Below are 26,355 nucleotides of genomic sequence, written 5' to 3'. Positions count from 1 at the left end.
GAGTGCCAGGAAGCACTATCTCTCCTCACTCAAGAATGAACTCTCAAACCTGTCTCCTTCCTCCAAATCCTGGTGGCGTCTGGTCAAATCCGTTTCTGGTGTTTGTTCCCCCTCCATCCCCTCCCTTACCTCAAATGGCCACACAGTTGACATCGCACGTGACAAAGCCGAATGCCTCAACTCTGTGTTTGCCTCAAAATCCTTAGTCCCAAACCCATCTCTCTCTGTTCCCACCTTTCCCAGTCGAACCCAACTGCTCCTGAACTCTGTGTCCTTCTCTCCTGACAAGGTGGAGGAGTTTTTGTCAAACCTCGACTCTGATTCTGCAACTGGACCAGACGGCATCAGCCCACAGGTCCTAAAATCCTGCTCTGCCGCTCTATCTCACCCTCTCTCTATTCTTTTCACCCTATCGTTTGCTCAAGGTCATCTGCCAGCATCCTGGAAATCAGCTAACATTACCACTTTACACAAAAAAGGTGCAAAAACAGATCCTTGCAACTACAGACCAATCAGCCTGCTCCCAATTATCAGCAAAGTCATGGATTCCATCATTGCTTCGGATATGAAATCTTTCCTCTTCTCCAATGGCTTGATCTCTGATCATCAATTTTGTTTCAGACCAGGTCACTCTACTCTGGACATGCTGCTTCTGCTGTCTCAACAATGGATGGAGGTCCTCAATGCCAAACAGGAAATCAGAGCTGTCTCCCTTGACATATCACGTGCCTTTGATACGGTCTGGCACCCAGCTCTGCTCACCAAACTCTCCTCCTATGGTATCCATGGAAATCTCCATGCATGGCTTGCGGACTTCCTCTCTGGTCGTAGTCAACGTGTGGCCCTAAATGGATTTCTCTCATCTCCCCTTCCTGTTCAGGCTGGAGTTCCCCAAGGCAGTGTGCTGGGCCCTGTGCTTTTTCTGGTCTTTATCAATGATCTCTCCGACTCTCTGGAAAATCCTCTCTATCTCTTTGCTGATGACTCCACTCTCTGCCGCTCCATTCCTCTTCCCTCAGATCGGCAGTCTGCAGCCTCCTCACCCTCTGAAGACCTGGACAAAATCACAGACTGGTCAAACAAGTGGAACATGTCTTTCAATCCTGACAAATCTCACTCTCTTACTATGTCTCTCCGAAAAGATCGACTGGACAACCCTCCCATCTACTTTCTCAACAATCCTCTCCAAGAAGTTCTGTCGCTCAAGCTTTTGGGTCTCACTATCTGCCATGATCTTTCTTGGGAAAACCACATTTCCAAGCTGGCCTCCAAAGCCAGTCGCCGACTGGGCATCCTCCGTCGTGCGAAGTCCTTCCTCGGCACACCTGAGCTCCTCACCACATACAAGGCTTTCATCCGCAGCTCAATGGAATACTGTTCTCCCCTATGGGCTGGTGCTCCTGCCTCACACCTGGCCCGGCTTCACGCTGTTGAATCCAAAGCTTTAAAAATCATTGGAATCTCCCGCGATGAAGCTACCTCTGAGGGCCTTTCACTCACTCACCGCAGGCAGGTAGGTGGTCTTTCTGTCTTCTACCGACTCCTCTCCGGCCTTGCTCCCCCAGCTCTCTCTGTGCTCTGTCCCCCAAATATTCCTACAGGTCGCACAAGATCTGCCAGCAACCCTCTGATGGTTAAACTGCCGAAATCTCGGCTTTCTGCTCACCTTCACTCTTTCATTCCTCTTTTCTCCCGCCTCTGGAACAAACTCCCACACTCCCTTCAATCCCACTCCTCCCTCCAGGTCTTTAAAACAGCTGTTCACCACCATCTCTTATCTTCCCCCATCCAAAACCTTGATCTTTTCTACCCCCACTAATTCACCCCAGATCCACTTTGTTTGAAATTCCAACTTCTTTCCTGGAAGTTCTGGCAGTGTCCATATGTTTATGCCTCTCCCACCCCCCCCCCCCCCCCCTTCACATGCCTCCCCCCAAAGCCCTCTCCCTCCCACAGATCTCTCGATGTCTCCATGTCTCTCGGTCCCTGCTCTCAAATGTTGTGTTTGTGTCCTGCCCCCTCTCTCCCCATCTTGTCTACCGCTCCCGATGTTATTTGTTTTATGTATCTGTTTGTCTTTCTGTGTGATTAATGTTCGCTCTTTCACGAGCCTCGATCTTGTATACAAAAAAAAAAAAAAAAAAAAAAAAAAATAGACTGTGCCCAATTTATAACTCTCTCGGCTCAAGGCCTCCATTACGACGTCATAATTTGATAATTCCACAAGTACAAAACTTCATCCAATCAAGATGCAATTTCTTGAGCGACATGATGGCATAAACTGGTGGAGAAAAAAAATTAATGATGACGTCATCGGGCACGTGGTTCGGCCGCCATCTTGGAAAAACCGAAAAACTTTGCACCTCTATATCTCTGAAAGTGTTGAATAGTAAAAATTGGGACATGGCTCATTGTAAAGAACTCTCCATGGGGAATAAAATATGTTAATGATGATTTCACTGGTGGCTCTATTATGACATCATAATTCGACAAGTACAAACCTTCATCCGAACAAGATGCAATTTCTTGAGCGCCATGTCGGCATAAACTGGTGGAGAAAAAAAATAAATGATGACGTCATCGGCCACATGGTTCGGCCGCCATCTTGGAAAAACAGAAAAAAATTGCACCTCTATATCTCCGAAAGTGCTGAATAGAAAAAATTGAGACATGGCTCATTGTAAGGATCTCTCCATGGGGAATAAAATATGTTAATGATGATGTCATAGGTGCCTGCATTATGACGTCATAATTCGACAAGTACAAAACTTCATCCGATCAAGATGAAATTTATTGAGCATCATCAAGGAATAAATTAGTTTAGAAAACAAATAATGATGACGTCATTGGTCACGTGATTCGGCCGCCATATTTGTCCGAAATGGCCGATAAAAAAGTACATTCCGGCAAGTCCTCGGTCTCTGACCGATTTTTCATCATTTTGTCTGTCTGTTTGTTCGCAGTACTACGTCTACACCGTTTCACGTAGAATCACCAAACTTAACACACATATTTGTCTTGCCGTGGAATAGACTGTGCCCAATTTGTAACTCTCTTGGCCCAAGGCCTCCATTATGACGTCATAATTTGATAATTCGACAGGTACAAAACTTCATCCAATCAAGATGCAATATCTTGAGCGATATGAAGGCATAAACTGGTGGGAAAAAAATAATTAATGATGACGTCATCGGGCACGTGGTTCGGTCGCCATCTTGGAAAAACCAAAAAATTTGCACATCTATATCTCTGAAAGGGCTGAATGGAAAACTTTGGGACATAGCTCATTGTAAAGAACTCTCCATGGGGAATAAAATATGTTAATGATGATGTCATTGGTAGCTCCATTATGACGTCATAATTCGACAAGTACAAAACTTCATCCGATCAAGATGAAATTTCTTGAGCGCCATGTCAGCATAAACTTGTGGAAAAAATGATGACGTCATCGGCCACATGGTTCGGCCGCCATCTTGGAAAAACGGAAAAACTTTGCACATCTATATCTCCGAAAGTGCTGAATAGGAAAAATTGAGACATGGCTCATTGTAAAGAACTCTCCATGGGGAATAACATCTGTTAATGATGATGTCATAGGTGCCTCCATTATGACGTCCTAATCTCGACAAGTACAAATCTTCATGTGATCAAGATAAAATTTGTTGAGAATAATCTGGCGATAAATTGGTGGAGAAAAAAAAATGATGACGTCATCGGTCAGGTGGTTCGGCCGCCATATTTGTTTTAACACCAAAGCCTTAAAAACCACTGAAAACACATCCTGGCAAGGGTCTGCAATCTCTGATTGCTCTTTCTTGCTTATTGTATGTTTTATGGGTCTGTGCCTGTTCTCGTGTGTAATGTCTTAGCTCTTACACATGCCTTGACTCTGTCTAGAAAAAAAAATGGCGGCTCCCAAAAGGTGGTGAGGGGGAGGGGAGATTACCTCTGAAAATTTTGATCCATACTCGTCCCTTATTTACCAACCAATTGCTCCGAAACCCGATAAAACCCTTCGAGTCGATGGTCCACAGTATCACTCTTTGTTAGGTTTTTGAATTTCGTATTTTTCGAATTCGGAACATGGGGCTCCCAACGAGGTTACCCCGTGAAACTTCGGATCCATTCTCATCCATTATTTATCAACTGATTGCTCTGAAACCCGATACAGCCCTCTACTCGTTGGTCCGCAGTATCATTCCGGTTTAGATTTTCTGATTTCGTATTTTTCCAAGTTGGTCATGGAGGCTCCAATGGTGCATGAGGGAGGGAGGGGAGCATTACCCCTTGAAACTTCGGATCCCTACTTAACCCTTATTTACCAACCGATTGCTCTGAAACCTGATAAGCCATTCTACTCGATGGTCCGTAGGTTCGCACGGTCTTATGTATTTCGAATCAGGGGCCATCCCATGGGATCAAGGGGTTCCCAGTGGCCCACCCCCCCCCCTCCCTCCCAAAATCATCAGTGGTCTGAAGTACAACCTCAGGAGACAACCGTCAGCCCACTCGGGGCTATTTCTTAAAATATGATCGAGGATTCCCAGTCTGGGGCTGCCCTTTGAGGCCAGCTTTCCTTTATGGGTGACCCGGGAGAGGTCATGGTTTATGGTGACTCAGAGAGTTTGAAAAGATTGAACCTCTTTCTGTGGCTGACAATGGAAAGATATACCTAGGTTTGTTTGACAATCCTTCTCGATTGACAGTTTGAAACTATGATATTTCCCAGGATTGAATAAGATTTTTCAGTCAAATTTTTACGATATCTCACTGTCCTGATTAATCAAAAAAATTATCGAAATTCATGCTCATTTATGTAAAATTCATTCAGCCCTTTTTGGGTTGACATGAACAATTGCATATTTGGTTTGAAGGTGCTGACGGTAGATTACCACCCTCTTAATACAGAGGAATGTGGTGCTCATGACAAGTCATGATGTATTTTTTCGTCTGATCCAATACTGTAAAAGAAACGACGTTATCGTGGCAAGGTGCAGAAATTTTTACTGATATTCAAATCAATTCTACCTTAATGAGGGCAACGCAACAAGGCGTTACGCCATCTACCTGGTACCATCTTGTAGCCAACTAGTGGGATTTATATTGTGGCAATGTGAAATGAATTTGAAGACAACAGGAGAGTGATTAATTTATTGACTTTAAAATTTGAACTCATTAGTCATGGAATTTGAGAAAATAGTGTTATTGTAGATTTATATAGTGTATATACTGTATACTGCTCTTGTACACACACACACACACACACACACACACACACACACACACACACACACACACACACACACTGATGCAGTTTCACTTGTAATAAAAGAAAAAGTACAACAGAAGGCAAACAAAAAAGATATTTACCTTTAAAATTAATAAACGCTCCAATGCTCATGCAGAAGATACTTGAGATAGCAACTGTTATCGTTGTCAGGGTCAAAGTATTTTGGAGTTGACAAGAAATGTCTGTAGGTTTTCCTATAAATAAAATAATTAACAGAAAGCATCCTTTCAATGCCATCAACAAAATGACATACAATTCGAAGTTTATTGATTTACTCAAAATAATATCTCTATGTCTAATAAACATTAGCATTGCAATAACTGTCATCAAGAGTCCAAAAAATCCAATGGCTAATGCAACAAGTGCCAATGGGTCTGAAAAAGCCAGATACTCCTTTGGCATGTGCACACAGTCGCTGTGCTGTTCATTGGACCACAAATCTGTTGGGCATCCGAGGCAGTCTTCAGAGTCTGAATGTTAAAATATACAGGGAATTATTTTATTACTGGCAAAATTAATTGTTGCAAAAGCCTAATACTCATTGAGTAGTGATTACTTATATTCAATCCCAAAATGTCATAATAAGCATGTTTTATTCTGTGCTATTATAAAGCCCGTCAGAAATGACGGGTTTGAACAGTTTTTGACGGCACAGCCACGTGAGCATGCCAAAGTCTGAAGTCTGGGCCTCGTGTCAGGGGTGCTTATGTCATCTTTATTTGTTAAACATCCTACAGACGTAAATGAACACTCGCTTTACTCTGTGCACATTGCACATCACGTGCAGCAAATTTCACCTCCCTGTGCCTTGTATTTATTTTGATTTTACAAATACCGCTTCTGTACACCGACCTTGAGGCTCAGTTTGCAAGCCACCATCTACAACTCCAATGTAAGAGGCATAATTACTCTTCTTTTGGATCTTCAGAGTCCTTGGGGTCTTTTGTGTCCTTGGGGTCTTTTGTGTCTTCTGGGTCATTTTTGTCCTTGGGGTCTTCAGTGTCTTCAGCGTCTTTTGTGTCTTTTGGGTCCTCCAGGTATTTTGAGTCATTCAAGTATTTTGGGTCCTCAATCTGGATATTTGGGGTATTTTAAGTCTTCGGGGTAATTTGGGGTCCACTGGGTCCTCATGGTCTTGAAGGGGCTCTGGGGTCATTTCTGTATTTTGCATTGTTTGGGTCTTTGGGGTATTTAAGGGTCTACGGGGTATTTTGGGTCTTCGGGTCTTTTCCATCTTCTGGGTCTTTTCAATAATTTCAGTCTTCGGGGGTTTTTTGGGTCTTCTTGGTCTTTAAGGGTCTTTTGGATATTTTGGGTCTTGGGGACTTTTGGTGTCATTGGGGTCTTCTGGGTCTTTTCGATCCTTTCAGTAACTGGGATATTTTGGGTCTACGTGCTCTTTTCAGTCTTCAGGGTCTTTTCAATCTTTTCGGTCTCTGGGGTATTTAAAGGTCTTTGGGGTATTTTGGGTCTTTGGAGTATTTTGGGTCTTTGGAGTATTTTGGGTCTTCGTGGTGGTCGTTTGGGTATTTACCAGTTTTCAGAGTATTTTGGGTCTTCAGGGTCTTTAAGGGTCTTGGGGTATTTTGGGTATTCGGGGTCTTTATGGGTCTTGGGGGAATTTTGGGTCTTCAGGGTCTTTAAGGGTCTTGGGGTATTTTGGGTATTCGGGGTCTTTATGGGTCTTGGGGGAATTTTGGGTCTTTAGGGTATTTTGGTTTTTGTGGTCTTTTGGATCTTTAAGGGTCTTGGTGTCTTTGGGGTATTTTGGGTTTTCAGGCACTTGTCGCTCTTTTAAGTCTTCTGGGTCATTTGGGTCCTTGGGGTCTTCAAGGTCTTTAAGAGTCTTTGCAGTATTTTGGGTCTTCAGGGTATTTAAGGGTCTTTTGGGTATTTAAGGGTCTTTGGGGCATTTGGGCCTTCGGGGTGTTTATGGGTTTTCAGGGTCTTTAAGGTTCTTTGGGGTCTTTGGAGTCTTCGTGGTCTTTTGGGTCTTTTGGGTCTTAAAGGATTTTGGGGTCTTTTGGGGTTTTTTGGGTCTTTGGAGTATTTTGGGTATTTTGGGTATTTAACGGTCTTCAGTGTCTTCAGGGTCTTCAGGGTAATTAGGGGTGTTTCGGGCCCATTAAGTCTTCATGGTCTTTTGTGTCTTTGGGGTCTTCTGTGTCCTTGGGGTATTTTGGGTCCTCTGGGTCATTTGGGTCCTCAGGATTGTTTAGGTCTTTTGGATTCTTGGGATATTTTGGGTCTTCTGGGTATTTTGGGTGTCTGGGGTTCATTATTTCTTCAGTGTCTTTGGGATATTTTGGGTCTTTGTGGTCCATTTTTGTCTTCAGGGTATTTTTTAGTCTTTTGGGTCTTTGGGGTCCATTTTTGTCTTCAGTGTATTTTAGGTATTTTAGGTCTTCATGGTCTTTTGGGTCTTTAACAGGCTTCAGGGATATTTGGGGTCCATTGGGTCTTCAGGGTCTTTTTGGTCTTTGGGGTATTTTGGACCTTCAGAGTCTTTGGGGGTCTTCTGAATCCTTGGGGTATTTTGGGGTACTCTGTCATTTGGGTCCTTGGGGTTGTTTGGGTCTTTTGGATCCTTGGGGTCTTTTGGGTATTTGGGGTCCATTGGGTCTTCATGGACTTTTCAGTCTTAGGGGTATTTTGGGTCATTGGGGTCTTTATGGTCTTTAACAGTCTGCAGGGTATTTTGGGTGTTTGGGGTCCATTTGGTCTTCTGGGTCCTTGGGGTCTTTTGGGTGTTTTAACCGGTTGACACACAGTCATGTTCAAAGAATGCCCCTTAACCCTCCCCCCCCCCCCCTCCTCCACTCAAATCCCTCTTAAAGCACTACTCAAAGCCTTTAAAACCTAGCCTTATGAAGAGGGACAGACACACACATACACACACAAGCACACACACACACATTGTGTTTCATATGGTACATTAGCAAAAGTACCAGGCTTTTCTGGGCAACACAGAGTTTCTTTGTGCCAGGAATATGAAGAGGGGGAGAGAGAAGGGGGGGGAGGGGAAGGAAGAGGAGGTGACAGGGAGAGAAGGGAAGGGAGGTGGAGGCTAAGGGGCAGTGGGGTGGGGAAGGTGGAGGGGAGGGGGAAGGATGGGTAGGGAAGGAGAGGGGGAGGGGAGAAGGTAGGGGGAAGGGGTATGGAGAGGGGAAGAAGGAGAGGGGGGAACTGGGAGGGGAAGGGGAAGGAAGGATAGGGAAGGAGGATATGGGGAGAGGAGAGGAGGTGTAAAAGGGGAAGGGCAGGGATGGGCGGGTGATATGGGAGAAGTCACGGCCCTCCTTACACTGCTCACTCACATGAAACAACTCCCAGCCCTCCTTACACTGTTCACTCACACAAAATATCTCATGGCCCTCCTGACACCGTTTACTCACACGCAATATATAACAGCCTTCTTTACACTGTTCACTCACTCAGAACTACTCAAGGCCCTCCTTACACCATTCACTCACACAGAATATCTCACGGCCCTCCTTACATTGTTCACTCACACTGAACTCACGGCCCTCCTCATGTTGTTCATTCACACAGAACTTATGGCCATCCCTACGTCATTCATTCACACGGCACTCATGGCCCTCCTCACACCATAAACATCTCACTGCCTTTTTTACACCGTCCACTCACTCGCACAATTTACTCCACAGTTTCTTTAATTGCTCCCTCATATCATGCTATTTTGGGGAGTATAGAACAGATTACCAAGGTTGGACCATGTCCAGAGAGCTAATTTCGTTTGCAAAAAGAGAACCTGCATAAAAACGTAAATAAATTTTTTTTGGACTGGTCAGGATCTTTGGCTGGGATCAAATGGGGCAGGCCGGGAGTAAATCCCGCTATAGATACACACACACACACACACACACACACATACACACACACACACACACACACACACACACACACACACACACATTCTTACACACACAATCTCCCATATGATCGCTTTTGACTGGATTGAGGCACCGTGGAATGTTCAAAGTAGCGTTGCGGTAAAGCATAAGCATGCATAAAGTTCATCAACACAACAACCCCAAAGCACCAAAGGTTTAACTTTAAAGAGGCCTTTGTTCAACCTTTGGTGCACTTTCTGCTTTGTAAAGGAAGTAAATAGATAAAATAGACTATAGGCATAGCAGGAGGAGGGACACGTTCTTTTAATTATATCTTTAATTTGATTTATCTTACCTTCCTTAACCGGAGATTTACCTACGGAGTACCTACGCGACTGCAGAAACCTTGCTGTCGATCCTGCTGGTTAATTATTGTCATTGTACTAAGTTTCACCTGGTTAATTATTTTCGTTTTACTCAATAAAGTTACACTTTCGGCACATTCCTAAATATTTTCTTCGTTCAATATACAGTCACGTGAAAAAGTAAGTACACCCCATGTAAAGTTTTGACATTTTCAACATATTTCAACATACAGCTATTTGATCTTCATTTCAACAATATTGATAGATAAAGGTGATATAATATAACAAACAACATGAAACATTTACATTTTGTAGTCCATTGTATAATTTAAATAACCATAAATGCAAATTTCGCATGTGGAAAAAGTAAGTACACCCCTACATTTATCACTACTTCAAATACCGAAAATTAGAATCAGATGCACCAGCTCAGGTGCAAATGATTAGAACATCGTTAGAGAAGATCTTGGAGGAACCTGTCTTATTTAAACCTCAGACATTTAGTTTGGTTTGCTCTTTGTTTTTGAAGTGTGCGGCGTCACCATGCCGAGATCAAAAGAGCTCTCTGAGGCCTTCAGAAATAAGGTTATAGATGCCTAAGAGTCTGGGAAGGGATTTAAAAAGATCTCCAAACAATTTGAAATCAATCATGCGACTGTCCAGAAGATCATCTACAAGTGGAGAAGATTCCAAACAACTGCCAACTTGTTCAGGCCAGGCCGCCACAGAAAGTTCAGCCCGAGAGCAGACCGCAAGATGCTGAAAGAAGTCTCTAAGAACCACTGAATGTCATCACGGGACCTACAGGTAGCTCTTGCCACTGTTGATGTCAAAGTGCACGAGTCTACCTTTAGAAAGAGGCTGCACAAATTTGATCTACATGGGAGGTGTGCCAGGAGGAAATCTTTGCTGTCCAGAAAGAACATCAGGGCAAGACTAAAGTTTGCCAATGAACACCGAGGCAAAGACCAGCACTTCTGGAACAATGTGTTCTGGACAGATGAGTCAAGGGTAGAGCTATTTGGCCACAATACCAGAAGACATGTTTGGCGAAAACCAAAGACAGCATTTGATCACAAGAACCTGATACCAACTGTAAAGCATAGTGGTGGAAATATTATGGTTTGGGGCAGCTTTGCTGCATCAGGGCCTGGACAGCTCATCATCATATAATCCACTATGAATTCTTCATTGTACCAGAGGGTGCTTGAGGATAATGTGAGGCCATCTGTCGCAAAGTTGAAGCTCAACCGAAGGTGGACATTGCAACCTGACAATGACCCTAAACATACCAGTAAATCCACCAAGGAATCGCTGAAAAGAAGGAAATGGAGGGTTCTGGAATGGCCAAGTCAAAGCCCGGATCTAAATCCCAATGACATGTTGTGGGGGGATTTGAAACGAGCTGTGCATGCAAGAAAACCCTCAAGCATCACACAGCTGAAAGAATTCTGCATGGAGGAGTGGGCAAAAATTTCTCCTAGTCGATGTCAGAGACTGGTAGACAGTAATTAGAAACGTCTACTTGAGGTTGTTTCTGCCAAAGGGTGCAATACCACCTATTGGAGCCAAGGGTGTACTTACTTTTTCCACATGCGAAATTTGCATTTATGTTTATTTAAATTATACAATGGACTACAAAATGTAAATGTTTCATGATATTTGTTATGTTATATCACCTTTATCTAACAATATTGTTGAAATTAATATCAAATAGCTGTATGTTGAAATATGTTGAAAAAGTCAAAACTTTACATCAGGTGTACTTACTTTTTCAAGTGACTGTAATTGTTGGAACAGTAGAAAAAGTTAAATTTAATGATTTGGCAATGTGGAGAAGGAGGAAAGACAGCCTTGCTGAAATTTGGGTAAAATATACACACTTAGGAATAAGAATCGCTAATGTGTTCAATTTTTGCAGATTTCACTCCATATTTCGAAAATTGTTTCGTGAACAGGATCTGATCCTCATATCCGAATCCAGATTTTGATTATATGCTTTAACTATTTCATGAAAGTGCATCGTGTTTCCAAAGCATGGCACATTTGAATCGGCCAAAACAAAATTTACTTACATTTTTTTGCAATGCAAATGCTTAATACCAAATGCATTTTTGCATTTGCTTAAGATCCCAGCAATGTGACAGTGGGCTGACCAAGATGGTGGTAAGGCTTTTTGGGGTTTTTGGTTATGAGACTTTTATAACACCCAGTTTTCATTCATACAATCCCTCGGATGTCGATAAGTATGCATGCAAAGTTTGGGGCCGGTAGGTTTCATGGTTACAAAGGATACATACCTGATCTGTTTGAGTATTCTCCAGCAGTACAGTGAATGCAATTAAAGCAGCAAATGGGTTCACCTTTCTTCACTAACTTACGAGTTCCTGGCAAGCATGGTTCATTACAAACAGATACTGGAACCTGGAAACAAAAATTGGGAACATGGAAACATTTACCAACTTGCCAGACTGCAAGATATCAATCCAATATTTCCCATGAAATATTTTGCATAAAAACTTCTGAAACATTTACACAGTTTAATATAAAACCTCCAGTAAAACACTGTAACTACCTATCTCTCTCTGCAGGAGGATGGATGTGTTTTTTTTTCAAGATTTTCTCAAAAATATAACTCGAATGTGGGATGTCAACTGAGAAGAGAGGCTTTTAACGTCCTTCGAAAAAGCCTTATTATGAAGAACAACATAGTTATCAATGCTGTCCTCTCGGCTAGGTGACAGGAGAAACGAATGACAGCATATTTTTGGTCGATATGGTTATCTCCAGTTTTTACTGGTGTTTGGGTTGTAATTAACATGGACTTAACTCAAATTGAACCACTAAAGTAAAGCAGAAAATATTTCCGCGACCATACTAGTTTTCCTTAATTCAGCAATAAACATGTTATATTATCAACTGGCACACAAATATGCCTCCAATTGGCCTCAAAATGATACACTATTTTTGGTTTGTTAACACAGATTAAAAAATATATATATATTTTTTGACCAAGTGTGGTGAAACAGAAATATTTCTCTCACCTCCTGTTTCACATCATTCCACCAAATTTCATGTTCATGAACGGATAATCCACTTTCTTTCACAGCATCAAAAACACCAACAACTTTGAGATGAACATTTCCCTCAGGACTCACTTGTGTATTCACAAGGTCATAACGTGATGGTGGATCTCCATTTTTGTCAAAATGGACAGCTTCACCAAAGTTTGTCACAAAATCAACCCTTCTGAGATAATAAAGAATCTAAAATTGAAAAGATAAAAATTACAAAGACATGAAAATTATCATGAACCAGAAAAATATATTTTCAAACAAATATGAATTATTGAATCTAGATACAAAATGTACAATTCACTTCATGTTTGGGCATAGTATATTAAGCAGCATGGTGGTGGAGTGGATAAATACGTGTTGTGGCCTTATGCGGTATAAGTTTGATTCCCAGTCTGGTTTGTACAAATGTCTACCCCTGTATAGAGTGTTGACATTTACAGTATTGGTTCTTATCCACGGAATCGCTCATGATTCAAACACATGGACACTATTAAGAGTTTTCGCCACCTCCATCAACACATAGTGCTGCATTGGATAATGAATTATCTTAAGTTCAGGCTGTGTACAATTCTGTTGACAAGGGCTTTAACTGCCATTTGTTGTATGATGGTTTGGAAAGATTTGTTTGATTGTGTAAATTGGTTTTAGAGCAAATATGTATGACATTGGCATTGTTATAATACAGACTTGGCATTTAATATGGAATATTTTTTTTGTGGGGGTGAACTTACTTTTCAAGATGTCTTAGAACCTAAAGTTCATTGGAATTAGGTTGAAATTATTCTAGATTTTGTTAATGTGACCTTTAAAAGAAACAAAAACCACATTTGACATTTCGAAGCAAAAAATTGATCCTTGAAAGTGATGTAAACTGATATCGAACTCAATTCACGGACAGTACTGTGTTAAATTCTGTACGTTTTCCAGAAGTATCTCTTTATTTTGCACATTAGCCAAAAAATTTTTTAACAAAAACAAAAGTTAAATTACGACTGGGATTACGGACAGTAAAATTACAGTTCAGTACTTCGTGTAACCCCCACGAGCATTCAGGAGAGCACGTACACGTCGAGGCATGCTGTTCACGAGATTTGCCAAGGTTTGGACAGGAATCGCTTACCATGCAGTGACAATAGTCTGCTGCAATTCATGCACAGAGGTCGGCTGCTGGTCCAAGTGGTCGATTTGACGCGTTAATTCTGCCCACAAGTTCTCTATCGGATTCATATCCGGGGACATGGCATGCCACTCCATATGCTCTACACCACGGTCAGAAAGAAAGTGTTGGATCATGCGAGCACGATGAGGCCGTGCATTGTCATCTTCGAACACAAAGTTTCCTCGAAAGGCTGCACGAGCAAATGGAAGCAACGTTTCTTCCAGAATGGCCCAGTACTTGAACTGGTTCAGGTTTCCATTCAGAACAACCAGGTCAGTTTTACGCCCTGCATGAAAAGCAGCCCAAACTGTCACCCCACCACCTACAGCTTGGACTCTTGGCACTATACAATCTTTGTTGTAGGCTTCATGCACTTGTCTGCGCACTCGGACATGGCCATCTTGACGAAAGACCAGAAATCTAGACTCATCACTGAAGATCACGTGATTCCAGTGTCCTGGCTGCCATTAACTGTGCTATCTGTCCCACTGCAATCGGCGCTGGTGGTGTTGTCTGGTCAGGCGTGGCTTTCTCATGGGACACCTGGCACGATAGCCTGCTCGAACCAGTCATTGGTCCACTAGCCTTCTGGATACAGGCACATTTGTCAGTTGCTGCCACTCAGCCCTAAGCTGAGTAGCTGACTTGGTACGGCCATTGCGGAATAACCGGTGCAGCTGGCGATCATCCCTCCTTGTGGTTCTGCGGGGACATCCTGGCCTCGGTCTTGGAGTAGGGACACCCCTCTGAGCATTTTGTTTCAGGATCTTTGACACCTGACCTTGATTGATGCCATACTGCCGAGCAATAGCATGCTGTTTCATGCCGGAATTTTGTAAAGCCACCACTCCATGACAAACAGCATTGTCGAGTTGACGGACCATCTCCAGAGGAAGCGGAAATAACTTTTGGAGACATGCAGCAGTTGTTTTCCACTAATACAGAACGCAACAACCCTTATATACCCGACTGTGAAGCCAATCATCAAATGTACCTGTCCGTACATTTTGTCACGCCACCTGTGATATAATCCTGTTGTTGACTTCTTGCTGTGACAGACAATCAGTGACATGGTTCTTCTAACAAATAAATCACCAAAGTGTAAAAGAAACTCACCAGATTGATATACTGAGTTAAGAAAGTAAACCCAAGTCCAAAAAAAAATATTCAATATTAAATGCCAAGTCTGCATATGATTTTTTTCACCTTTTTGAAACATAAAAGGTAAAAAATCATACATTACTACAAAGAGGCTATGACTGGTCTCCAACTTCTCACAACAGAGGCCAGTGGTCCCCAACATTGATGTTGTGGTTGTTTTGTATCGACCCTGTGGCTGCTTGTTGCATTATTTCTGGAAGTGCGGCTGTGCCCGTTACCAGTAAGCTGGTACTCATTTTGCCGACCCCGGAGGATGACAGGCTGAGTCAACCCACTTAGTGTTATTCCAATTGCATGACAATGGCCTGAACTCAATACCCTGAGATCTTAAGCCTTAACACTAGGCTTTCCAACATTGATAGTATGGCCACATTTTCTCGCCCTGTCTGCTGCTCTCCCTTGTCTTTCTGCCCATCACTATCTGCCTTTTCCATTATTTTCCCCTTTGTTTGTGCCTGAGTCACCTGGTCTTTGTCTTGGTCTTGCCCCTCTTTCAAGGGGACACTGTAATTCTTTCCTTTTGTCACACTCTTTCTTCGTAGCCTTTGGTCCAGGTCTATGTCGAGGTTTGGTCCCCCGTCTCGTTGTACAGCCAAAACTTTTGCTCATGCCATCTTGGCCAAATTTCTGCCATCTCTGTCTTCACCTTCAAGCAAGCACTTAGCTCCCCTCACTTTAACTTCTCTTGCCACTTGTTGCCTTGCCCTAGATGTAATCTCTTCCATTCGATCTTTATCTAGATAGATTTTACTGGTTGAAAAGACCTTCTCAAATTTATCAAAGTGGTCTGTCTCCACCCTTGTGGCCAGCTTAGTTTTTTTTTAAAGCTGGTTCCTGAACCATTCACCCTTACCTTTACTCCCCCATGCCTGATGTATGGAATACATCTTGCATTGGAGGATTATCTCTCTCCTCAACACTCCAGGTTTCTGTGTGTAGTTTTCTCCTCTGGAGTATTGTCTTTGATGGTGGTGAGACAGTTAGCACCTTCTCCGCTTCTTGCTTTGGTGCATAATCATGTCTCTTTGCAAGGTGATGTTTTTCCTCACTTGAGAAGGTGCAGTCATTATTTTTTACCCCGCACTTTCCTGCTGCTCAGAGTGGCTGCCCAGGCATAAAGTTTCCCCTATCGGAGGCCTGTGACTCTTTGGTTGAGACTTTTTTGTTCTTTTCATCAACACAAGATGTTCTGTCGTTTCCCTGTACCCCGTCTTCATCACCTCCTCCCGTTCTACTGAAACCCCCATCCCTTGTGACCCATTATGCAGCTCGCCCAAGAGTCTGGACCGTTCATGTGTGCACTCCACCTTTAATGTCATGCCACTACAGCTTTCAGCATCACACCCACTCTGGCTTTCAGCATCACGCCCACTCTGGCTTTCAGCATCACGCCCACTCCGGCTTTCAGAGGCACATCCACTCCGGCTTTCAGCGTCACTCCCACTCCCACTCCGGCTTTCAGCATCACACCCACTCCGGTTTTCAGCATCACGCCCACTCAGGCTTTCAGCATCACGCCCACTCTGGCTTTCAGCATCACACCCACTCTGGCTTTCAGCATTACGCCCACTCTGGCTTTCAGCATCATGCCCAATCCGGCTTTCAGCGTCACTCCAACTCCGGCTTTCAGCATCACGCCCATTCCGGATTTAAGCGTCATGCCCACTCTGGCTTTCAGCATCACGCCTACTCTGGCTTTCAGCATCACACCCACTCTGGCTTTCAGCGTCATGCCCACTCTGGCTTTCAGCATCATGCCCACTCCGGCTTTCAGCGTCACGCCCACTCTGGCTTTCAGCATCACGCCAACTCCGGCTTTCAGCGTCATGCCCACTCCGGATTTAAGCATCACGCCTACTCCAGCTTTCAGCATGAGCCCTGCATGGCCACGTGTGCCATGCTTCCAAGCACAGCCCACCTCCTACATGCCTGGTGGTCTGGCACGCACACTCCCCAGGACCCCATGTGATCCCTACCTGCTGTCTACAGGATCCCCACTAATCCGCAAATTAGCACGGGGATGCACAGGAATTTGCCTCAATTCCCAGCTCCTTTACTTCAAGGCTCGTTGGAAATCTATTTGGTCCTCAATTTGCCTTACTGCTCCATCCCTCTCTATATATGTTTTACCGGAATGGTAAAAGACGCCCAAACACAGTGTTTTCTTTTTAACTGCCAGGCTCTGTATAATATTAACATGCATCGTTCTACTCACTCTCTCACATGCGCACGTGCACTCATCTGCACACTCAACCTCTCGCCCGCCGGACAAGCGTGCAGAAGCTTGGTAGCTTCAACAATGCGGCATGTCAGCTCACAGCATGCTAAAGCACACCCACGCGAGACGAGATGAGACACCATCTCCTCCACTCCTATGATTGTGATTTTCATGCGTACACACAAAAACATAGAGAATTTCCTTGGTGGGATGGAGTTGTGGCCCATAACTGATCCAGGGTACCCCCAGCATGTACACAAAATTTAGTGGAGATTGGCACAGGGGTGTGGAATTGCATAGGAATCAAAAAATGTAATAGTGTACACAAACACACACACACACACACACACACACAAATGCATGATAATTGTTGATAGATTTGTCGATTCAAATAGAGTTGGATAACTTCAAGCCACCAGTGGATCTTTGGGGAGGGTAGGGGAGGCCTTTATCTTTTTTCAGTAGTTTGCAATTAAGATTAAAACATCCCGTATTTAAACGTGAGTAACAATAATGAACGTAAACTGCATTTGTGATTTGACGTACACTGTAACTACACAAACAAACGGTAATTTTGGAAGTCAGACCGAGCTACACATTATTCATATTAAGTCCTTGCCCCCCCCCCCCCCCCCACCCAAATAGAGAAGTCAAACTACGCCTATGCCTCAAGCCTTTTTCAAGAAGAGTTGTTTCCCAAATTAAAGAAACTCACATTCCATGGTTTGATGGTATCTTTTGAGGTACATGTATGATTGATGAACGGTCCATGACTGGGCACACAAACTGTGAGGTCATGGAGTGCATGTGCAACGGCATATGTGGCAACATATACATTGTAACCATATCGGTTTTCCGAGACATCTGTGTACACTGCTTCAGCTTCTTTCAGACTCTTGGAAACGATACAATTCTGCAAACCATTACATATGCCACAGTTGAAAGCCGTCTTCCAAATATTCTCCATAAAGTTGTGTATCATTGGCTGCATTTCATTATAATCATGTCGATCATGTATTGCGTCTGTTGTTTGGTTTGAATAAAATAAGTTTTGAAGGTTTTTTTCATTCAACATATTACAGTTTTCTTGACTGTCATGAAATTCGTTGTCGTTCTTTTCAAGGAAATGACGATTATCATCATGTTTGAGAACATTTCTCAAGGTAGTTTTAATGCTTGTATTCATATTACTTCTTGCTAACCTTGATCCTTGGTGAAATTTCAAATATTTTGTTATTTTTTTGGTTACTGCAGCATGTTTCCTTCCTTTGTTGACAACTTGAATTGAAATATTTTCAGGCAACAAATGAGTGCAAATCTTCGTTTCAATTAAAGTTCTGTTGTTCTGCACATTTAATAATACATCATTCATTTGCACTTTTTTCATTTTGCAAGGAAGTGTATTTTCCACACATTTAATTCCTCTATTGACAGTCTTTGTGTAGTTAGGAATAATGCTTTGTAAAAATGAATTTAGACCTGGTATATAGCCTGTGCGCATTTCAAATCCAAATGATCCTTGATAAATATGCGAATATTTAGGAATCTTTATTGACGGTGAAGCGATGTATCCCATCCATGTTTTGTCTGTAATATTGTGCTTTAGAAAAAGCTCACCAAACGGTATAATGTCCTTGTACTGCCACAATACAAAAATGACCCTTGCTCTACTTTCTCGCAGAATAGCAGCTGTTGAATGAAATAAAGAAATAAGAAACCAGTACTTTATCCCCAAAGGCTCATTCTTAACTTTCAGTATGGCATTGCAGGAAAATGTACAGTCATGGGCAAAAATATTGGCACTCACTTTTGTCAAATAACTCACAATCTTCCCAAAAAATAAGTTGAAATTGACAAAAGTATTTGGTCTCCACAATTCTATATTTCACTGTTAATATTACAGAACCTTTGTTTTTGATTCAGAACTTAATATATCCTTTAAAATCAGAAAATAAAAAGAAATGGCATTGACAAAATTATTGACACCCTTGACTTATTCAAATCAATGCAACTACGCCTTGACTACGCCCAACTACGCCTTCAAGGCAACTACGAACACGACCAGGCATCTACGAACGCCAATCCCTCCTGAATTATTGACACCTTTGACTTAATAGATGGTAGCACATGCCTTTGGACAAAATAACTGCAGTCAAGCGCTTCCTATAGCCATGAATGAGCTTCCTACATCTCTTTACTGGCAGTTTGGCCCACTCCTCTTGTGCAAACTGCTCCAGAAGGTGTTCTTTTCTTTGAATGTTTCATTTTGTTTTCTGTAAACACAGAGATGATGTGCTTTACCAAAAAGCTCTAATTTAGTCTCGTCTGTCCACAGGACATTCTCCCAGAAGGATTTTGGCTTGTTCAGGTGTGTTTTGGCAAACTCCAGTCGGGATTTCTTACGTCTCTCTCTCAGCAGCAGTGGGGTCCTTCTGGGTCTCTTACCATATAACCCCCTTTCATTGAGTTGGTGACGGATAGTGCGAGTTGAAACTGTTGTACCTTGTGTCTGAAGGTCAGCTTGAATCTGTTTGGCAGTTGATCGAGGTGCTATCTCCACCATTCGAACAATCCTTCGCTGCAATCTACGATCAAGTTTTCTCTTGCTGCCATATCCAGGGAGGATGGCTACAGTGCCATGGGCCAAAAACTTCCTGATATAATTGCGAACAGTGGAGACATGAACATCAAGATCTCTGGAGATGGACCTTTAGCCTTAGGATTGTCCATGCTTGGCTACAATCTTGTTTCTGACCTCCTCAAACAATTATCTGGTTTTCTTTCTTTTCTCCATGCTCATTGCGGTAAACACAGTGACACAAAACAGCAGAATGACTCCTTTTCTCGATTCAAACTGGTTGAATGAGTGATTTTTATATTGCAGGCACCTGCAACTCACCACAGTCGAGTTCAATTCCAAAGTAAAGGAAAATCACCTGCTTGCAATCCAATTATTTCTAATAACTTCTAAAAGGTACCAATAATATTGTCCGGGCCATTTTAGGATTTCTGTGTGGAATAAGCTAAGATTTAGTAATTTTTTGAGATTTTGATGTTTTTGATGTTTTTGAGCTATATATATATACAGTCACATGAAAAAGTAAGTACACTCCATGTAAAGTTTTGACTTTTTCAACATATTTCAACATACAGCTATTTGATCTTCATTTCAACAATATTGAAATATAAAGGTGATATAATATAACAAATATCATGAAACATTTACATTTTGTAGTCCATTGTATAATTTAAATAAACATAAATGCGAATTTCGCATGTGGAAAAAGTAAGTACACCCCCACATTTATCACTACTTCAAATACCTAAAATTAGAATCAGGTGCACCAGCTCAGGTGCAAATGATTAGAACATCGTTAGAGAGGATCTTGGAGGAACCTGTCTTATTTAAACCTCAGACATTTAGTTTGGTTTGCTCTTTGTTGTTGAAGTGTGCGGCGTCACCATGCCTAGATCAAAAGAGCTCTCTGAGGCCTTCAGAGAGAAGGTTATAGATGCCTACGAGTCTGGGAAGGAATTTAAAAAGATCTCCAAACAATTTGAAATCAATCATTCGACTGTCCGCAAGATCATCTACAAGTGGAGAAGATTCCAAACAACTACCAACCTGTTCAGGCCAGGCTGCCCCAGCAAGTTCAGCCCGAGAGGAGACCGCAATATGCTGAAAAAAGTCTCTAAGAACCCGAGAATGTCATCAAGGGACCTTCAGGTAGCTATTGCCACTGTTGATGTCAAAGTGCACGAGTCTACCATTAGAAAGAGGCTGCACAAATTTGATCTACACGGGAGGTGTGCCAGGAGGAAAACTTTGCTGTCCAGAAAGAACATCAGGGCAAGACTAAAGTTTGCCAATGAACACCTAGGCAAAGACCAGCACTTCCTCAACAATGTGCTCTGGACAGATGAGTCAAAGGTAGAGCTATTTGGCCACAGTACCAGAAGACATGTTTGGTGAAAACCAAAGACAGCATTTGACCACAAGAACCTGCTAGCAACTGTAAAGCATGGTGGTGGAAATTATTTTGGTTTGGGGCAGCTTTACTGCATCAGGGCCTGGGCAGCTCACCATCATAGAATCCACTATGAATTCTTCATTGTACAAGAGGGTGCTTGAGGATAATGTGAGGCCATCTGTCAGAAAGTTGAAGCTCAACCGAAGGTGGACCTCGCAACATGACAATGACCCTAAACATACCAGTAAATCCACCAAGGAATGGCTGAAAAGAAAGAAATGGAGGGCTCTGGAATGGCCAAGTCAAAGCCCGGATCTAAATCCCATCGAGATGTTGTGCATGGATTTGCAACGAGCTGTGCATGCAAGAAATCCCCTCAAACATCGCACAGCTGAAATAATTCTGCGTAGAGGAGTGAGCAAAAATTTCTCCCAGTCGATGTCAGAGACTGGTAGACAGTTATAAGAAGTGCCTACTTGAGGTTGTTTCTGCCAAAGGGGGCAATACCACCTATTAGAGCCAAGGGTGTACTTACTTTTTCCACATGCGAAATTTGCATTTATGTTTATTTAAATTATACAATGGACTACAAAATGTAAATGTTTCATGATATTTGTTATATTATATCACCTTTATCTATCAATATTGTTGAAATGAAGATCAAATAGCTGTATGTTGAAATATGTTGAAAAAGTCAAAACTTTACATGGGGTGTACTTACTTTTTCACGTAACTGTATATACATATATATATATATATATATATATACATAATGTATGTACACACACACACACACACACACACACCTATAGGCCTATATATTTGTATGTGTGTTTATATTGTTATGGCCTGGGGATTCGGGTCTACAACGAGGGGGTTAGCCTCGGTTCCCTCCTGTACTTACCGAACCTGAGGATGCTGTGCATGAATAACCTAACTTCGCACTTCGGCAGGTTGCGAACCAGCAACTACGAATGGCAATTGGTCCATCGCGCGATAGCAGGGTCCAATCTTCTAACACCGCTTACCTGTACCACGTGACAGTTTCATTCTGGGAACGTACCTTCCGGTGTACCACTTTATTTTGTTCCTGGATGGAAATTTAGATGGCCGAGCAATCATTGGTACCCGCTGGGCTCATGCTAATTTTGTTACGGCTGTTCGTTACTCTGGGTGTGAGCAATGGTGGACCAATGGAAGAAAAGACATTCATGGACAGAGGGAAAGGAAACGTTTAACGATTCGATTTATTTACAAGTATTTATGGTGCAACTTATTGGTAGAAAAGAAAAAAGGACAAGAAGCAGAAACCTAGTTTATTCTATGACTTATGAAGATTACTACGAATAAACACAACTAGGGCACCCAGCACACATTCATGGGGGTTGGGAGGAGGAACGAATGATGGGATCCTGTAAGCAAAATGGTTACGATTTTAGCAGATGCTTCTCCTGTGACGGCCTTTGTCTTGATCTCACCAACGAGCACCAGACCGGCAAATGGCAGTCCCCAACACGAGCAGGCAAAGGCAATCCCCAGCATGAACATGACCAGGCAAAGGCGATCCCCAGCATGAACACGAGCAGGGAAAGGCGATTGCCAGCATGAACTTGGGCAGGGAGTCCCAACACGAACATGTGCAGGTAAGCAGGCATGTGCAGAAAGAGTCCAAGTCATGCACACATGCAGAGAGAGTGTGTCGTGCACACGTGCACCGAGAGGGAGTCCGACAGCAAACAGAGAGCAGGGAAAGATCAGCCAAGAGAGTGAATCACGTGCAGAGGCCTGTGAGAGGGTCCGGCCAAGAGCCTGCGTGCACAGCCAACAATGTCCAAGGCCAATAGAAAGTTATGCACACGTGCAGAGGTAACAAAGTCTCGGTTCAAAAGAGAGTAATGCAGGCACGTGCTAGGTGAACGAAGTCCAAAGCCAAGAGAGAGTAATGCAGACACGTGCTAGGTGAACAAAGTCCAAAGCCAAGAGAGTCATGCACACATGCAGAGGTATCAAAGTCCAAGGCCAGAGAGAGCAATGCATGTATGCAAGGCCTTTTGTCCAGCGCTCACCGAGGGTGGGGGTGGGGAGTGTTTTCTGGGCTCCCGATTAGATGAGTATGTCACTCCACCCCCACAAGCTCCCCCAAAGTTCCTCAGGCCTGATTGGTTAAGTGTCGTTTCCCCTCCACAAGCACTCTCAAAGGGACTTTTACCTGGTGCATATCCCAATGTTCTTTGGTCTGTGTTCTGTCCTTCAAGACTTTGAATCAAACTGTGGATGCAATATTGGTGCATCTGCCTGGCTAATTATCCCTTATGAGTCGAGGGCCTGTCTTTCCCTTCCCAATGCATGAACACATACTAAACCGAAATAAGTGGAAGGAGCTAAGATAATGTTCTGTTATGAAATTACTATTCTAATGGACCTGTATAGTGGATGCCATTACTTCTCAGTGTTTTCCCAAAACCGCAAAATTATGTTAGGATTTAGGGCTAGGAGTTTGGGATCTTTGTTCCTTTCACATTTCTTTCTACTTTTTCATATTTGTCTTTATTCATTCTAATTATTGCCACTTCTTTTTATCTTTTTTTTTTTTTTTTTTTTGGTATACAAGATCGAGGCTCGTGAAAGAGCGAACATTCATCACACAGAAAGACAAACCGACACATAAAACATATAACATCGGGAGCGGAAGACAAGATGGGGAGAGAGGGGGAAGGACACAAACACAACATTTGAGAGCAGGGACCGAGAGACATGGAGACATCGAGAGATCTGAGAGAGGGCGAGGGCTTTGAGGCGGGGAATGGGAAGGGGGGGGGGGGGTGGGAGAGGTATAAAACATATGGACACTGCCAGGACTTCCAGGAAAGAAGTTGGAATTTCAAACAAGGTGGATCTGGGGTGAATTAGCGGGGGTAGAAAAGATCAAGGTTTTGGATGGGGGAAGATAAGAGATGGTGGTGAACAGCTGTTTTAAAGACCTGGAGGGAGGAGTGGGATTGAAGGGAGTGAGGGAGTTTGTTCCAGAGGCGGGAGAAAAGAGGAATGAAAGAGTGAAGGTGAGCAGAGAGCCGAGATTTCGGCAGTTTAACCATCAGAGGGTTGCTGGCAGATCTTGTGCGACCTGCAGGAATATTTGGGGGACAGAGTACAGAGAGAGCTGGGGGTGCAAGGCCGGAGAGGAGTCGGTAGAAGACAGAAAGACCACCTACCTGCCTGCGGTGAGTGAGTGAAAGGCCCTCAGAGATAGCTTCATCGCGGGAGATTCCAATGATTCTGAAAGCTTTGGATTCAACAGCGTGAAGCCGAGCCAGGTGTGAGGCAGGAGCACCAGCCCATAGGGGAGAACAGTATTCCATTGAGCTGCGGATGAAAGCCTTGTATGTGGTGAGGAGCTCAGGTGTGCCTAGGAAGGACTTCGCACGACGGAGGATGCCCTGTCGGAGACTGGCTTTGGAGGCCAGCTTGGAAATGTGGTTTTCCCAAGAAAGATCATGGCAGATGGTGAGACCCAAAAGCTTGAGCGACAGAACTTCTTGGAGAGGATTGTTGAGAAAGTAGATGGGAGGGTTGTCCAGTCGATCTTTTCGGAGAGACATAGTAAGAGTGTGAGATTTGTCAGGATTGAAAGACATGTTCCACATGTTTGACCAGTCTGTGATTTTGTCCAGGTCTTCAGAGAGTGAGGAGGCTGCAGACTGTCGATCTGAGGGAAGAGGAATGGAGCGTCAGAGAGTGGAGTCATCAGCAAAGAGATACAGAGGATTTTCCAGAGAGTCGGAGAGATCATTGATAAAGACCAGAAAAAGCACAGGGCCCAGCACACTGCCTTGGGGAACTCCAGCCTGAACGGGAAGGGGAGATGAGAGAAATCCATTCAGGGCCACACGTTGACTACGACCAGAGAGGAAGTCCGCAAGCCATGCATGGAGATTTCCATGGATACCATAGGAGGAGAATTTGGTGAGCAGAGCTGGGTGCCAGACCGTATCGAAGGCACGTGATATGTCAAGGGAGACAGCTCTGATTTCCTGTTTGGCATTGAGGACCTCCATCCATTGTTGAGACAGCAGAAGCAGCATGTCCAGAGTAGAGTGACCTGGTCTGAAACCAAATTGATGATCAGAGATCAAGCCATTGGAGAAGAGGAAAGATTTCATATCCGAAGCAATGATGGATTCCATGACTTTGCTGATAATTGGGAGCAGGCTGATTGGTCTGTAGTTGCAAGGATCTGTTTTTGCACCTTTTTTGTGTAAAGCGGTAATGTTTGCTGATTTCCAGGATGCTGGCAGATGACCTTGAGCAAAGGATAGGGTGAAAAGAACAGAGAGAGATGGGTTTGGGACTAAGGATTTTGAGGGAAACACAGAGTTGAGGCATTCGGCTTTGTCACGTGCAATGTCAACTGTGTGGCCATTTGAGGTAAGGGAGGGGATGGAGGGGGAACAAACACCAGAAACGGATTTGACCAGACGCCACCAGGATTTGGAGGAAGGAGACAGGTTTGAGAGTTCATTCTTGAGTGAGGAGAGATAGTGCTTCCTGGCACTCCTGAGGGTAGACACACACTTGTTCCGAGCTTGGTGGAAGGAACTGAGATTTCCTTCGGTTGGATTAGCCTTCCAAGAGGCAAAGGCAAGTTGTTTCAGGGCAACTGCCTCACCACAAGATTCAGTGTACCATGGACGGGAGGAAGGGTAAGACAACTGAAGGCGAGATGGGATAAATCTGTGCATTAGAGAGATCAGTTTGCTTTGGAAGAATTCCCAGGAAGAATTGATGTCAGAGGCAGTGGAGATGGGAGACCAATCCAGACGATTGATGGCTGCTTGAAGACCGTCCCAGTCGGCCTGAGTGAAATGCCAGACTCGTCGACGCTGAGGAGGCTCTCTGAGAATGGCCAGAGAGATGTCCACTTTGACAAGCACATGATCAGAAGAACCGATTGGAGCAGAAGAAGAGCAGCAGACATTAGCAGGGAAATTAGTCATAACCAAGTCTAGAAGAGAAGATACTCCATTGGCTGAGATCCGGGTCGGGAAATTGACAGATTGTGTCAATCCCAGTGAGTCACAGAAGTCCTTTGCTGAGGTGCCATGACAGGTGAGAGAGGAACCCACACCCAACCAGGTGGCATGATGACAATTGAAGTCACCACATATGAGGAAGAGAGAGTTGGGATGAGTGGATAGAAGTTGGTCCATGTTGTCAGACAGTGAAATGTAGATGGAGTCATCACTGTTTGGGGGACGGTACA

At 43.4% G+C, this 26,355-nt stretch overlaps 1 long non-coding RNA gene across 4 annotated transcripts in view; it reads right to left on the bottom strand.

Moving 5' to 3' along the window:
* LOC137423212 (uncharacterized) overlaps positions 1 to 9,559 on the bottom strand; it is a 143,994-nt gene extending 134,435 nt beyond the window's left edge. For 2 of the 4 annotated variants that reach the window (XR_010983653.2, XR_010983652.2), the window contains exon 1: positions 9,500 to 9,559. This is a non-coding gene — a long non-coding RNA (uncharacterized LOC137423212). Of the gene's footprint in view, positions 1 to 5,370; positions 5,473 to 9,499 lie in introns of all 4 variants that reach the window. The other 2 variants (XR_013622748.1, XR_013622747.1) reach the window with 2 other exon arrangements.
* Positions 9,560 to 26,355: the final 16,796 nt, after the last annotated feature.

This window comes from Myxine glutinosa, chromosome 3 (genome assembly GCF_964187855.1).
Source record: "Myxine glutinosa chromosome 3, kmMyxGlut1.1, whole genome shotgun sequence".
NCBI classification, from domain to species: Eukaryota; Metazoa; Chordata; class Myxini; order Myxiniformes; family Myxinidae; genus Myxine; species Myxine glutinosa.
This window is presented reverse-complemented; position numbering and strand designations above follow the sequence as displayed.